The sequence below is a fragment of the Carcharodon carcharias genome, chromosome 14 (genome assembly GCF_017639515.1).
Source record: "Carcharodon carcharias isolate sCarCar2 chromosome 14, sCarCar2.pri, whole genome shotgun sequence".
NCBI lineage: Eukaryota > Metazoa > Chordata > Chondrichthyes > Lamniformes > Lamnidae > Carcharodon > Carcharodon carcharias.
The window spans coordinates 12,801,481-12,819,031 of record NC_054480.1 but is presented as its reverse complement, the minus strand read 5'-3'; positions in this window follow the sequence as shown (position 1 = coordinate 12,819,031).

Sequence of the window (17,551 nt, the reverse complement as noted above, 5' to 3'; positions counted from 1 at the left end):
GAAGTCCACTCTGTGCCTGTTGATTATTCTTACTCTAGATTGACCAATGTCATTTTCCACTGTAATCCTAAACCTAATCACATGATGATCAGTGTCGCCTAAATGTCCCCCCACTGTCACTTGATCTATTTGGCCCACCTCATTCCCAAGAACCAGGTCTAGCAGTGCCTCCTTTCTTGTTGGACTGGACACATACAGCTGTAGGAAATTCATTTGTTTCACTACTGTGAAGAAACTTACGATGGTTTACTGCATTAAAGGCGCTATATAAATGCAAGCTGTTGCTTATACCTTACACTGACCTGAACTACACCTGACTAGGGAGTGCTTTACAAAGGATGGAAGAAAGGAAAAGGAAGGAGAAGAAAGGATGGGAAGGGAGGGAGGAAAGGAATTTATTTAGCACATTTACAACCAAAAGTATTTCTGAGGTGTAGTCACTGTTGTAGAAAAAAACTGGGTGCCAGAAGTGAAGAGCATATTTGCTTCTTTAGCATTGACAAATCAGAAATCAGCTATGCTACCCCTCCCCCTCCCTCCCCACCCCCATCCCTCCAAGAAATTGTTATTCACAATCATGTTAAAAAAAGCACACGTCTCTGTGAAATGTGCTTGATGTCTTGAGCCTCCCATCTCAGGTCTTTCTGTCAGTGTGAGAGCAGCTGACAGTCCCAGGATCAAACAAATGAATATCTCCGCCAAGCAGAGTTCACTTGAAAACATCCCATCAGTTGTGATAATTAGAATCCACTGCCTCAGTGCCCTGGTATAGGGTCTCCTGAAATAAGCTGAACTCCCATCTGGCTTATGGAATGCAGGCCTTGGTATTAAATTTTAATAACGTAGCAGGTCACTGGAGAGAGCCAGATAGTTACGCTCTCATACATTAATGGCTGAAAGGCAGACTGTGACCTACATACAGGACTACAAAAAGGTACACACCACACAGACGGACACACACATACAGAGACACACACAGGCACACACAGACAGATGTTCACACGCAATCACTCACACACACACACAGACACAGATAAATACAGACACACACGCAGATGTCCACACGCAGACAGAAGCACACACACACACACACATATATACATACACACATACACACGTACACGCACACTCACAGACAAACATGCACACAAAGACAGATACAGACAGAAACAGATACACACACATGCACACAAACCCAGACAGATACACACACACACATTTACACAGATACAGCACAAATGCACAGACACTCACTCACATGCACGCACAAACTCAGACATGTACTCACACATGCACTCAAACAGACAGGCATACAGGCAGACACACAGGCAGACAGATACACACACGGACACACAAACAACCACAGACAGTCACACTGACACAAACACATACAAACACGCAGATACCTTCAAACCTCACATATTAACAAGGAGCACTCGACAATTGTGAGAAGTGGGACCGTGCCTAATTGTTTTGCTCTCTCCTTTGCTGCTTGTAATACTATACTGCACCCTGCTCGTATAAATAACAACTTGCATTTAAATAGCACCTTTAGTTTAAAATGCCTCAATGTGCTTTACAGGAAAATTATCAGGCAAAAAAATTGACACTGAGCCGTTCTATATATTCTGACCGATCATCTGACCTGCCACTCACCTTTGCGCAGTTATATGCTTTTTCCTTAAGTTTGATGCTTTCCTGAACTTCTTTAGTTAACCACGGATGGTGTGCCCTCCCCTTACATGTTTTCTTTATTGTAGGAATATACTTATACTGAATATTCTGAAATATCCCCCTAAATATCTGCCACTGCTTCTCTAATGATCTATCCCCTAGCCTAGTATTCTAGTTCACTTTGACTAGCTCAGTGTTTATGCCCACATAGTTGCCCTTATTTAAGTTTAAGATACTAGTCTTAAACCCACACTTCTTCCTTTCAAACTGGATGTAAAATTCAGTCATACTGTGGTCACTGCTACCTTGGGATGCCTCCATTCTGAGATCATTAATTAAGCCTGTCACATTATACAATGCCAAATCTAACATGATCAGCTCTCTGGTTGGTTCCAAGAATGTGTTGCTCTAAAACTCTATTTCGAAAGCATTCTATGAATTCTTCATCCAGGCTATTTCTGCAAATCTGATTTTTCCAATTTGTATGTAGATTAAAATCACCAATGATTATTTCCATCCCTTTATCACAAACACCCAAAATTTCTTCTTGTATACTTTGTCTTACATTGTGGTTATGGTTAATCCCTTCAGTGACCTCATTCCCCTATTATTCCTCCTCTCCATCCAAACCAGTTCTACATCCTGATATCCTGAACCAAGGTGACCTCTAACTATTGTACCAATGCCATCCTTGATCAACAGTGCTACCCCTCCACCTTTACCTAGCTTCCTATTCCCTGAATGTCATATACCCCTCAGTATTCAGGACCCAATCCTTGTCATCCTGCAGTCACTTCTCCGTAATGGCTATCAAATCATATTTATTTACTTCCATGTGCACAATCAGTTCATTTACTTTGTTATGAATGCTTTGAGCATTCAAAAACAGGTGTTTAGTTTTGTCTTTCCATTATATTTGTAACATTGAGGCAGAATATTATGCTTGGCATCTGGGCGTGACAAGCCCGAGTGTAAAATGGTGTGCGATGATATCAGGAGTGCGTGCCGATGCCATTGTGCAGTCTCGCCATATTTCGTTCAGCAGGCAGGCACCAGAGTCCGGCTGCGTGCCTGCCGATAATTAAAAGGGCTATTAAACCCATTAACAATCTAATTAAATTCAAATTTACACTGCCTGTCCGGAGGGGGGGTGGGGGGGAAGATGAAAAGGCCAAGCAGCCTTTACATTTTTTAGGAAACCTCATCCACAAGCGGGATGAGGTTTCCTAAAGCAAACAAATATTAAATAAAAACTTTATTTTTGAAATAAAAACACGTCCCAGCTCATGTGATGGAGTCACATGAGGCAACGTGTTTTATTAAATTTTTAATTTTTTTTTTACAGGCAGCTCCGTGCCTTGGGGAGGTTGAAGCACTCTTTCTCACGCGTGTGCGAACTGTGCACTAGGCCCATCTTGCCCTCCTTCCCCCCCACCCGCACAGGCAGCGCTCAGCGCTGCCGCTCGCAATCCGTGCATGGCAAGCCTTAATTGGCCCACCCGTGTGAAATCGCGGTACAGAGCTGATCGCGGGCGGCCATCGGCTTCCTGACACCCCCACCGAGCACCCCCAAGGGCAAAATCCTACTCCTTGTCTTGACTGTTGGTACATTCTTAGGTTTTATCTCTCTGTCCCTTCCTGCTATTCTATGACCACCATTTTCCATATTATCATTATGGTCTCCAGCCATGAATTTACCCCTTGGTTTGCTGCATCTACCCAAGCTTGTTCCCTCATCCTCTTGTTTAGATTAAAACCCTCTCTTTAGATTAAAACTTCATTAGTTATGTGAGTCGCAAGAACACTCATCCCAGCATGTTTCAGGTGTAGACCATTCCAACAGCACAGCCCCCATTTTCTCTAACACTGGTGCCAGTGCCTCACAAACCAGAACCCATTTCTCCCACGCCAGTCTTTGAGCCACTGTCCTGTGCAGAAGACAGGAAGGAAAATATATATCTACATCAGCATGGCTACTCTATAAATATTTTTCTTTTTTAATTCGGACCAAGGCTTTACCCTGACTAGCTATGACTCATACCAGAGGAATTTCTAGCCTTCAGAAAACCAGCAGGATCTTGTTATCTTTAAAGAGGTGCCCTCTGTGACTGTAGAAAATAAAATTCCAAAAAAGTGCAGCCACCCCCTTTACATTTCTAATGCAGAGCTCTGGCCAACAGAGACGGTGTGTCTGCAAGGACAAAAAGGAACCCTGACTCCTCTATTGAACACCTCACGATTCCAGACCTGGCAAAATACTTCTCCCCTTTCTCAACAGAAGCAAATCCATCATATTTCTACCTCTCTTCAGCTCCGAAGAAGAGTCATATTGGACTTAACTCTGTTTCTCTCTCCACAGCCACTGCCAGACCTGCTGAGTTTTTCCAGCACTTTCTGTTTTGATTTCAGGTATCCAGCGCCTGCAGTATTTTACTTTCATAATAAAATTATACTTTGTCCGATTGATTGAAACAAATGCTCTCTCTCACAACTCAGGATAGGATAGGAGAAATTCCCCACCAACAGCAGCTGTGTTTTCTGCTGCCTGGACACTAAGCTCTGGAATTCCTTCACCAAGCCTTTCCACCTCCCTCTCCTCCTTTAAGATGCTCTTTCATCTTTTGTTCTGCTTGCCTTAACACGTCCTAATGGGGCTCAGTGCCATATTTTGTTCAATAACACTCCTGTGAAACACCTTGGGATGTTTTACTGTGTTGGACGCGTGATATAAAGAAGGGGAAAGAAAAGGAGAAAAGGGGAAAGAGAGAAGGAAGCTAGGGGGAGAAAAGAGAGAGATGGGAGGGAAAGGAAGTGGCAAAAAGGCAGATGGGAAAATAATAGAGAGAAGTGGGCAGGAAAAAGAGGGAAGGGGAAAAGAGGGAAAGGGAAAAAGAGAGGAAAATGGGTTGAAGAAAAATAAAAAGGATTGGGGAAGGGGAGGAGAGGCGTAAAGGGAATATATAGGAGAAAGAGAGATGGGATAAGGGAAAAGAGAGAAATGGAAAAAGAGAAGTTGAAATGGAAAAGAGAGAGAAGTGAAAAGAGAAGCGGAGCAACAAAAATGGACAGACTTGCAGAGAAAAACCAAGGGAAAAAGAGATTAGGAAAGGGGAAAGAGAGAGTGAGAAAGGGAGTCAAAGAGAGGAAAAGAGGGAGGGGAAAGGTGGAAAGAGAAAGGAGAAATACAGAGATGGGAAAAAGGAAAAGAGCAGAAAGGTATAGAGATAAGGGAAGAAGAGATAGAGATAAAGGAAGAAGAGATAGAGATAAGGGAAGAAGAGATAGAGATAAGGGAAAGCAGAGAAATTAAATGAGAGATGGAGAAATGGAAATGAGAAGAGTTAAATAGGGAAAAGTCAAGAGTGGAGAAAAAAGGGTTGAGAAATGGGAAAAAAAGGAAATAGACGAAAGAAAAAGGAAGAAGGATAGTAGTGGAATTAAGGAAAGCAAGAAGTTTAATGCCATTTTAATACTTGGATAATATGTCCAACTTTCTCCTGCCACACTGAACACCTCTCCCAGTAAACTCCTCACCCAAGAATACGGGGAATTGTATCACCTGTTCAGCTTTCTAACTTTGTTATTGGAGACTCGCTCAACCCACGTCTCTCCATTCAAATACCCTCCAACTAACTTTATCTGCTCAAAGGCAATTTGATAAGTAAAAAAAAAACCTACAGTTTCAGCTGCATGAATTCATGCCTGTGTGTGTTTCCATGGCAACAATTAAGAATCTTAATTACAATCATAAAAGAGGGCGATGACCTCATCACTGGAGTCATAATTCATACGATCCATAAACTGGACCACATAATCCTCTATTTTTTAATATAAGAGTGACTCCTGGTGTTGAAGCATTGTCAGAACAGTTATTTTCTCTTCAGGAATCTGGTTTCCTGGTACTTTGCGATAAGACTGGAAATACAGATATTGGCAGGGGTGCAAAAGAGTCGATAAGATCTGTTATCAGAGAATCAGCTTTGCAAAGTCTTACAGTGCCTAGCACAATGGCTTTTTACCTACAAACAGATTCAGATTGTAGATCATTAGATCCTGATCTCGCCCCCATCAAACAATATGAACCCGCATATTTTCAGTCATCATGACACGTGGCATCAGATAGGAACATGCACTTGGCGGACGGGTGGGGGAGATTTGGTGGTTGTGGCGGGGGTGGGTTGGGGGGGGTCAGTGGGGGCAGTCCAAAAAATCCAAACTATTTCCACCATTGTGCATCACTCACAATCTTTTCAAAGCTGTTTAAGACATTGCCTAAGCTTCTTAAATATAATAATCTATTATAATGATCAACTGTGGCGTTGACTCTCTTCCTCTCTCCACAGTTGCTGCCTGGCCTGTTGAGTGTTTTCTTTCCAGCATGTTCTGTTTTTATTTCAGATTTACGTGGTGTTTAGCTTTTGCATTGGGTTGGATGCAGAGATGTCGTGCATTATTCAAGGTACTTTTGATTGGAAGTGTATTGCTTGAATCCGTCCAGTTAGGTTTCCACCCCGTGCCACAATGCAGGCTGTTATCACAGCCACACATTAGCATGATGGTACAAGGACTAGGGGAAAATGTCTAAGGTTTTGAGACACTTCAGTTATGAGGAAAGATTGGAGAAGTTGGGACTGTTATCCTTGGAGAGAAGGTTGAGAGGAGACTTGATGAAAGTTTCAAAACCATGAGGGGTCTGGACAGAATAGATAGGGAGGAACTGTTCCGGCTTGTAAATGGATCGAGAACCAGAGGGCATGGTTTTAAAGCGTTTTGCAAAAAAAGCAAATGCGAGGTGAGAAAGAACTTTTTCACACAGCGAGTAGTTAGGGTTTGGAATGCACTGCCTGGAAATGTGGTGGAGGCAGGTTCAATTGAGGCATTCAAGAGGGCATTGGATGATTATTTAAATAGAAGCAATTGGCAGAGTTATGGAGAAAAGGAAGGAGATTAGCTCTAAAATGGTCTCCTCCTTCTACATCATAACAATTCTGTGATTCTGTGAGCAAGAGATAAACGGGGAATGTGAGGAAGAAGGTTTTTATACAGCGAGTGTTGATTATCTCGAATTTGCTGCCTACACAGGTAGTGGAAGTGGAAACAGGCAATGATTCCAAAAGGAAAGGGCACTTGAGGGAAATAAACTTGCAAGGATATGGGGATAGAGCAGGGGAATGGGATGAACTGGATTGCTCTACAGACAGTTGGCATGGATGGGATACGTACATACGAACATATGAACATATGAGTTAAGCGCAGGAGTAGGTCACTCAGCCTCTCGAGCCTGCTCCACCATTCAATAAGATCATGGTTGATCCAATTGTAACCTCAACCCCACATTCCCTGATAACCTTTCTCCCCCTTGCTAATCAAGAATCTATTTAGCTCTGCCATAAAAATCTTCAAAGACCCTGCTTCCACCGCCTTTTGAGGAAGAGTTCCAAAGACTCAAGACGCTCAAAGAAGAAGGTTCTCCTCATCTCTGTCTTAAATGGGCTCCCCCTTACTTTTAAACAGTGACCCCTAGTTCTAGATTCTCCCACAAGAGGAGGCATCCTTTCCACATCCACCCTGTCAAGATCCCTCAGGATCGTATATGCTTCAATCAAGTCGCCTCTTACTCCTCTAAACTCCAGTGGATACTGGCCTAGCCTGTCCAACCTTTCCTCATAAGCCAACCTGCCCATTCCAGGTAGTCATCTAATAAAGCTTCTCCCAACTGTTTCTAATGCATTTACATCTTTCTTTAAATAAGGAGGCCAACACTGTCCACAGTGCTCCAAATGTGGTCTCACCAATGCCCTGTATAACTGAAGCTTAACCTCCCTAATCTTGTATTCAATTCCCCTTGCAATGAACAATAACAGTCTAGTAGCTTTCCTAATTACTTGCTGTACTTGCATACTAACCTTTTGCAATTAATGCACCAGGACACCCAGGTCCCTCGGAATCTCAGAGCTCTGCAATCTCTCACTAGTTAGATGATAAGCTTCTTTTTTATTCTTCTTGCCAAAATGGACTATTTCACATTTTCCCATATTTTACTCCATTTGCCAGATCTTTGTCCACTCACTTAACCCATCTATATCCCTTTGTAGCCTCCTTATGTCCTCTTCACAACTTACTATCCAACCTATCTTTGTGTCATCAGCAAATTTAGCAACCAAACCTTCGGTCCCTTCATCCAAGTCATTTATACAAATTTTAAAAAGTTGAGGCACCAGCGCTGATCCCTGTGGCACACCACTCGTCACATCCTGCCAACCAGAAAATGACTGATATATGCTAACTCTCTGTTTCCTGTTAGCTAGCCAAACTTCTGTCCATGCAAATATGTTAATTTCTACACCATGAGCTTTTATTTTCCGCAATAACCTTTGATGAGGCACATTATCAAATGTCTTCTGGAAATCTAAATGCAGTACATCCACCAGTTCCCCTTTATCTACAGCACACGTTACTTCTTCAAAGAACTCCAGTAAATTGGTGAAACATGATTTCCCTCTCACAAAACCATGTTGACTCTGCCTGATAGCCTTGAATTTGTGGGGAAGCAGTAGCATAGTGGTATTGTCACTGGACTGTTAATCCAGAGACCAAGGGTAAATCCCACTACGGCAGATGGTGGATTTTGAATTCAATAAAAATCTGGAATTAAAAGTCTAATGATGATTGATTGTCATACAAACCGATCTAGCTCACTAATGTCCTTCAGGGAAGTTGTCCTTACCTGGTCGGGCCTACATGGGGCTCCACAGCAATGCTCTTAAATGCCCTCTGAACAAGGGCAATAAATGCTGGCCTAGCCAGTGATGCCCACATCCCAAGAATGAATTTAAAAAATTATCTAAGTGCCCAGCTATAGCGTCTTCAATAATAGCTTCTAATATTTTTCCTATGACAGTGCTAAGCTAACTAGCATATAGTTTCCTGCTTTCTGTCCCTTTTTGAACAAAGGAGTTACATTAGCTATTTTCCAATCAAATGGAACCTTCCCCAAATCTAAGGAGCTTTGGAAAAGATAAGCTAATGCATCAACTATCTCACTGGCCACTGCTTTTAAGGCCCCAGGATGAAGTCCATCAGGACCCGGGGACTTGTCAGCCCACAGCTCCAACAATTTGCTCAGTACCACTGCCCTGGCGATTGTAATTTTCGTGAGTTCCTCCCTCCCTTCCATTTCCTGATTCTGCCCCTCTCAGGTGGATGTAAAAGATCTCATGCCACCATGCAAAGCAAAGCAGTGCAGTTCTCCCTGGTGCCCGGGTCAATATTAATCCCTCAGCCAACACCCAAAATCAGATCATCTGGTCAATATCAAATTGCAGTTGGTGGGAGCTTGCCGCATACAATAGTAACCACACTCCGAATAGTACATCAACATCTGTAAAGCAATTTTAGGTATCCTGAGGTCACGAACCCAGTTCTGCACATTGAATGGAACTTTAACCCATCCCATTCGGTGGAAATAGGGGCCGTAAAGATTCAGTGCCCCATGCCTGTCACCATCAGAGCTGGCCCCTTGGTTTAAGGCTGCCCCATTGCGTTTCACCTAAGAAAGATTTCTGGATGAAGCTGTTATTAGCAAGGTTGGCATTCATTGACCATCCTCAGTTGTCTTATAAGAAGGTTGTGGTTGGACTTGTGCTTCAACTGAGGCAGTCCATTTGATATGGGTGCTTTCAGTATGCTCCTTTTTTTCATTCGTTCGTGGGATGTGGGTCAGCATTTATTGCCCTCCCTAAATGATCTTGAGAAACTGGTAGTGAGCTGCCTTCTTGAACCACTGCAGTCTTGTAAGGCACCTTGGAATATTTTATTATGGGTTACAATCAGGTAGGAGAGGTCTAATGGTTCCCCTCTTTTCCCTCTCCTCATTTGACCACAACAGGTATTATTTTTTTAAAACGTGTGTACGTGCCAATTCCATGAGTGTTGAACTGTTTGTGTGCTGTGACAATAAAAGAGATGATCAGACAGGTTTCCTTGAGTTTTTCTGCCTTCAGTCTGAGGTGATAACGCCGGCATGCCAATTCACCGAGGCCGTGACTGGCAGGATTGTGGCTGCCATGGAGCCCTTGGCCCAGGACATCAGTCCTGCACTGCTGCGCAGGCTGAACTCCATCACTGATGCCATAGTTAGCCTCCAACAGTGTCCACACGAGACAGGTGCAGGCAGCTCAATCTCACTCCAGCTTCCCCTTCTCCTCAAGGAGTCAGCCAAGGGCCATCAGGCACCCATAGGAAGGAGGATTATCAGCTCGACACCCCAGTGTCATCTACCCAGGTGACTCCGGAAATGTCCAGCCGATCCAAATCCCGTCTTCCTGTGACCCCATCATCTCCAGCTCCACAGGGCAAGGAGGATGCACCTGGCCCACAGCAGGATACCCAAAACAGGCTGGGGCCTGTCAGGTCTTGGCCATTTAGAGGACACCCACCAAGGTCATCACAGACAGGATGTAGCAGTCAGCAGGCTGCCTCTACCTCCAGGTGGATGTTGGGAGAGAACCAAGACATAGCAGCAGGGTTTTGGAAGGTTAAGAAGATATAGTTGCACTGGGAGGGCACAGGTATTATCACTTGTACATAATGTTCACTGTTGTCAATAAACTCCCAAGAATGTCTCCCTGCCTATGGCTCCTTGTTATATCGAGCAGTGTTCTTGTCACTCAGATGTGAAACTTTATTCCTACACAAGATACAGGCAGGTGTGTCAGTCCAGGGCCTCTTCCCTGAGCAATGTGTAACCTCCAGACCAAAGTGATGGTCCAGCTTCACACTCACTGGATACAGTGGTTCCTGCATCTCGATGGTGTTGTCATTGCTGCCAGAATGTCGTGGGCAGGCATCACAGAGTTCCATCATTCTCTCTGTGTGCTCTCAGCACCTTTGAGGTGGGGCTGACCCCCCATCTCTTCAGCATCTGTGACCAGTGACGCTGTGCTCCTGAAGGGGTCAGGTGCTGAAGGTTGACAAAGGATCAGGTGCTTTTAAAGTTTTGCGGGTGTGTCTCCATGATATGACCCTGATCACGGGGTGCAAGTGAGCTGCCCTCGGCCAGACAGGAATCAGACGTTCACAGAGGCTGTGTGAAGATCTATGGAGTGTCCTCCTCACTGCATGTCGTCATCATCCTCCTCAAACCTTGCGGCTACGAGGGCCTCCTGAGTGCAACTGCCTCATCTGGCCAGTGCGATGGCCCCATCGCTGGCACCCTCGCCTTCGAGGACCTCATCACCCTCATCCCCTTCGACATCCTCTTCATCAGAGGAGATGTGCAGCTCTTCCACCTCCTTCTCAGCCAGGTCCTCCCCCCATTGCAGCGTCAAGTTGTGCAGTACGCAGCAAGCTACAATGATGCGCAACACCCTTTGGGGACTATATTGCAGTTCTCCACCAGACCTGTTAAGGCACCAGAATATCATTTTCAAAAAGCCTATAGTTTGCTCCACCAAAGTCTGGTTTGCAGTAAGAGCCTCATTGTATCTTCGCTCTGCTGCAGTCTGAGGCTGCTGCACAGGCATCACCAACCACGGCCTCTGTGAGTAGCCCTTATCCCCGAAGAGCCAACCCTGCAGCCTCTGTGGACCCTGGAAGATGTCAGGGATCTGAGGCCTGCTAAGGATGTAAGAGTCGTGGACGGTCCCTGGGAGCTGAAAATTCAGTGAGTAGAAGCCCTTGCGGAAGTAGTTGACTGCTTGTTGCCACGGAGATCTCAGCACCACATGAGTGTAGTCGATGGTGCCTTGCACCTGTGGAAAACCAGAGATCTGCACAAATCCCAGCGCTCTTGTTTCCTGACTTGCCTGATGCTGGTCAAAATGCTAAAGCTGCATTCGCAAATATGGCGTCCGTGACCTCAAGGATGCATTTGTGGGTGAAGGCTTGCGAGATCCTGCACAGGTCACACTCTTCCCCTTCCTCTCTGACCTCTGTAAGCCATGAGGCACACGGCTAAATCACCAGGCTCCATGATCCTAATGTTCTCCTCCTACAGGATCAAAGAGAGAGAGGTGTGGGTTGGCATATGCGTCCTAAGGACCTCTCTTGGTTAAGTCTCAAGGCCCCTTCACACATGCTGGAGAGAGCTGGCCACCACTTGGATGAGCAGTGTGTAGTACATTTCATTGCTGTCCAAAACTCCACTCACCTCTGCCCCATTTCATGTGACAAATTTGCGGCAGCTTCGGCCATTGGACTGCATGCTGTGCTCTCAACTCAGGCGCAGGCATTCTCCTAACCTGCGTTGCAAGGCTGCGCTGTTAGCTTGAACCATGAGGGTTACAGGTCCAAACCTTAATAAAAACATTGCAAGGGGCTGTGAGCACCTCCACCAGTGACTGCACCATGGCCACTTTTTGCAAGAGGATTATACAACTTGCCCAGTCATCCAATTGTTCTGCAGCCCCCTAAAGCACACATTAATTTGCAGTCTGCGCCCGAGGGGTGAAACATTCTGGGGCATTTGGTGGCACTTTCATGCTTTTGCGTTGCTTGTGTGGGCAACAAAGCTTCAGAGGTCCAACTCCAAGCCTGTCAATGGAGCTGCAGCTGAATGGTCTCAGCTGCGGAAGAATACTCATTTTTGACAAGCTTTTCCAAGTGCGCGGCCCCTTCCCTCACCCTCCACCTGAACGCCGCTGCTTTTGTTGGCCTTTGTTTTGCGTATGGGATTTTAAAAGAGGTAAATCATTACACTTCTGGATTACAAATTGCATATTAACCAGTTTTGTAACTTGTTTTGAAACAGAAGTTTCATTTCATAATAAATCAATTATTCTGAGTTTATGGAAAGAAGTTAAAGTCTCTTTTATTCTGGGTCTAGCAGTCGTGAAGGTAAATAATTGGCCACTTTGGGCGAGTGAATTAAACATTTACACTTATTGTGCAACCTGTGGAGTAGTGGGGCTAGAGAAACTGTGCACTCCTCCCATCCCGGTTGTAACAATATAAAGCATGGTTTCACAACGTATATTAAACAAGCTATATAACTAAACACAAGTTGAAAAGAGAGACATGTTACCAAAGCTTTTTGTTTTGTGCTCCTCAGGACAAATGCAAGAATGCCAAATTTCAATCAATCACAACAACTTATACTACAGGAGAAAAGGGTGCTGATTGGTTGGCAACTTGAGTCTGATTGAACGAGGCATAGCCATGGAGAAAGCAACAGGGAACTATAGGCCCAACAAGCTTCTGGGAATTCAAAAAAGGTGCAAAGCTTGGACATATTCCTTTTGTTTTCAGAGAATGGGTCCCTGCGTATGAATGCCGCTTTTAGCAAACATAAATGAGCCGCGTTACGAGTTTGTTTCATTATCTTAAATTGGTTGTTAGTGCCGCTATTAGCGCACTCAGGATTGTTCAGCAAGTGCTGCCCAATTGCGGGATCACAAGTTGTTGTCGTTAGGACATGAGATCCAGGATTTTGACTGAGCAACACTAAAGGAATGGCCAATACACATGTATGTCCAAGGCAGGATGACGTGAGTGACTTGGAGGGGAGTTTGGAAGTAGTGGTGTTCCCATGGACCCACTTTCCCTGTCCCTCTGGAATCATAAAAACACAGAAATTTACAGCATGGAAAAGCCCTTCAGTCAATTGTGTCCATACCTCCCGGAAACTAACCATCCAGCCTAATCTCAGTTTCCAGCTCTTGGTCCGTAACCTTGTAAATTACGACACTTCAAGTGCATATACGAGTACTTTTTAAAAGTTATGAGGGTTTCTGCCTTTAATACCCTTTGTTGCACCATTCTTTCCAGGCAGTGGAGGTTTGGAAGGTACTGCTGGAAATGCCTGGGAAATATACCAGATGGAGCATTCCTATCCACTGCTTATCACTAAATACAGCAATAATAGTCCACGTCTCCTGTCACTTCCACTGTAAAACCCTAACCTGTGCATCTCAAAGCAGAGAACTGGAAAGGTCCCCCGTGCATTTTGTGGATGCAGGTGAACATTTGAACTCATCATTCTCCACATGTATATGTCTGTATTGTATACACATACATACCATTGGCCTATCCATAAGGCTCAGGTGCAGCAAACATTTTAACCCACTGGGGGGAAAAAACCTTCAAAGGAAGGATTGCTGAAGTTCCACGTCATCGTGTCATTGTACTTTGCATTTTTATCATTTTAAATTAGTCAGTTAGGATCATTTTTTTCAGTATTCTTGGATCGTCTGCCCAGAGGTTTATGTTGGTGATTATTAGTGGATCAGGCCACTTGCTTTCAATTTTTACCTTTGTCTGATGCATATTGTTACTCCGTGGGTAGCATTCTCACCTCTAAGTCAGAAGGTTGTTGGATTCACACCATTAATGGCATGTTAATTATATTGTTAAAGATACACTGGTGATAAGCATTGTTTACTTCAGGACCTAGGACACTTAAAAAGAGACATTGTTGGGACCCGGGACAGTGGGTGGTGGTAGTGGGTATGAAGTAATCATATGTAATGCTGCATTCTGTAAATAAAGCTATTGCCAAGAAAAATATTCGTTCCTAGTTTCATACTCCACCATCAGGCTTAGAATCAAATCAACATATAGTCCCACTCCAGAAAATTGAGAACAAGATCTAGATTGACACTCCAGTACAGCACTGAGGGGGTGCTGCACTTTGGATGAGACATTAAACCAAGATCTCACCTGTCGCCTCAGGTGGAGATAAAAGATCTCCTAGCTCTATTTTGAAGAAAAACAGGGGAGTTATCCCTGGTGTCCTGTCCAATATTTATCCCTCAATCAACACCAGAAAGACAGGTTATGTGATCTGGGTCACATTGCTGTTTGCAGGAGCTTGCTGTGCACAATTGGCTGCTGCACTTCCTACATTCCAACAAAGTCTACACTTCAAAAATATTTAATTAGTAGTGAAAGGCATTACATAAATGATATTTTTCGTCTTAAGCAGGATGCATTATGAGGGAGAAAGGGGTAAATTGATAGGATTAAATGAAGTAATTTAGCCCCATTGTCCTGGGCCAATAATATCTCCTCAATCAAATGAAGCAGAGTGGGAGGTGGCTTGTGTGGAGCATAGGCGCTAGCGTAGATCAGTTGAACCTTTGGCCTGTTTCTGTGCTGTAACTGCTACATAGTGCTATGTGCTTTGTGTTTTATAACACAAACACTCATAAATAATCTTCAGCCATATATAAATCTGTTGTTCCATTACAGTGCTCTGTTGGGATTCAGAAGCGACTCAAACATTACATTCTGCGGTTTACAAAGTCATCACAATCGTTCAGTTGGGTTACGGACCATGTCAAAACCAAAGCCTTTGCTGCTCAACACATTGTTTCACAGCCTCAGCCCAAATGCTGAAACTCAGCTGTGCAACTTGTAGGTGAATGGCAAATTATGCAGAACTATAAAAACCAAACATATGTTTGAATGTTACCCAAGCATTTGTAGATTCCTCTTATGTATCAGTTGGTAGCATTCTCGCTTCTGAGTCACAAGGCCGTGGTTCAAGACCCACTCTGGACTTGAGCGGCTCGGAAGGAGGACTGTTCTGTCAGAGACGCTTTTGCCGGGATAACATGTTAAAGCAAGACAGTGTCTGCCCTCTCAGGTGGATGTAAAAGATCCCAGGGCACTATCTCAAAGAAGAGCAGGGGAGTTCTCCCCATTGTCCTGGGCCAATAATATCTCCCCAATCGACATCACAGAAACAGATTATCTGCTCAATATCAAATTGCTGTTTGTGGGAGTTTGCTGTGTGAAAATTGGCTGCTACGTCGCATCTGTGACTACGTTTCAGGGCCTGAACTTTGCGCTTGTTGGGCACGCTTGGTCAGCGGGCTGAGAAGTGGTCACGATATCCAGTGGCCAACTGAGGGCAGCCAGCGTAAAACGCACCCCGGGGCATTAATGATGTGCAGGAGGCAGGGGCTGGCGCCGGGTTGAATGAGGACCCAGCAGGGCATTTAAAAACAGCAGAAGGCTTTGAGGAACCTCAGGGAGCTGTCTTGGAGACACTTCTGAAACTTGCAGGAGTTATGTCCTCAGCACCCACTGGGCACGCAAGGTGAGAGGGCAATGCCAGTGGGCACTCCACCGCACTTTGCCCCTCGATTCTCGGATGAGTGCCTATGCACTCTAGCGGAGGCAGTGGTGTCATGATCCACTTTTTAAGGGATATCCTTTGCCACCCAGCAACCAACCACCCAGCCGAGCTGGAGACATGACCAGCTTTGGCATCTGGGAGTGTTGCAGGATGTATGCATCATGGGAACTGCCAGGGTGTCTTGCACAGACTTGCACAATCTGTGTTCTCATACTGTCTGCACGTTCGTGGAGTGGAAGCGCTTTCTATTCACAAAGGCACCCGCTGACCCATTGGCGCCTCGATGGCCACGTGAGTGTGGTCTCTGGCGCCCTGGATGTGGGGGAACCCAGCAATCGCTGTGAAGCCTCTGGGTCGCTCAGTCTGGCTGGCTTCATCCTTCCGGTAATGAATGAGTATCATGACCCGGTTGAAGAGAGCGTCAGTGACCAGCTTGACACGTGTGGACAGCTGATTGGGACTCTCCACATGGATCCCCCACTGACCGCTCAAAATATCTGAGTGCAAAAAAATTGAGGGTTACTATGACCTTCAGGGCCACTGGCATTGGGAGCCCACCCACACAGCTGGAAGCGATCTCCAGCCCAATCATCAGGCATATGGATGTCACAGTGTGCTTAGAGAGGCGGATCCTCCTGTGGCACTAGATCTCAGACATGTTGAGGTAGCTGGATCGCTGCCTGTGTACCCTGGCAGCAGGATAGGCACCTTCTGCCTGCTTCCTGCCTTGCTCTCCCTGTTGGCCCTGCACCCCCTGTGCCTGCACCTCTCCTCCCACAGGTCTCTCTCCCTGGGACGCTGCCTGTATTCACCTGGCCTCCTCTCCCTTCTGCCCCTCTCTTCCTCTTCAGAGGAGGTCCCCCCAGCAGAGCGAACATTCTCCATCTGCTGAAATGCAGACGGCACTGTCCCGTGCACTGAAGGCTGCACTAAACAGAAATCTTCTAAGAGAGTTGACAAAACACCCAGCAGCCAACCATCTAGCTGAGCTGGAGACATGTGTTTCTCACGTGTCGGTGCAGAGTCGATGGGCCGAAGGGCCTCTTCTGCACTCTGTGATTCTGTGGAAACAAAGGAGCCCTCAAAACAAGGCCAACAAAGCAAAATTTCAGCAGAAACCACAGGAACCATGTCCATGGCTTCCGCCTCCATAAATGCTCCCTTTTGGTCTCTATTCCACCCTCCTCTTCCTTTTGTTATCCTTTTTCTCTTAATTCATTAAGCATCTTTTGGATTTTGGGAATCTGACCCCTTTCTTTTGTAGGAAATTTATCTCCTCCTTGAAAGCCATCCACTATTCTGGCACTGGTTTACCTCCAAGTAGCTTTTTCCAGTCCAAAGCACATGTCAGCAATAAGGATCTTCCTCCTTACTTCCTGCCCAGATGTACCATCAAGATGCTGTGCCTTGGCTCTGACTGTAGTTCCTGGAGGAACCATCATTCTGAGGGTAGCAGTGGAAGGGTGCTTTTCTGAATGGAGAGCTATGACTAGTGGAGTTCCGCAGGGATCAGTGCTGGAACCTTTGCTGTTTGTAGTATACATAAATGATTTGGAGGAAAATGTAACTGGGCTAATTAGTAAGTTTGCAGACAACACTAAGGTTGGAGAAGCTGCAGTTGGTGAAGAGGATTGTCAAAGGATACAACGGGATATAGATTGGTTGGAGACTTGGGCGGGGAAATAACAGATGGAGTTTAATCTGGACAAATTCGAGGTAATGCATTTTGGAAGGTCTAATACAGGCAGGAATTATACAGTATATGGCAGGACCCTTAAGTGCATCGACGGGCAGAGG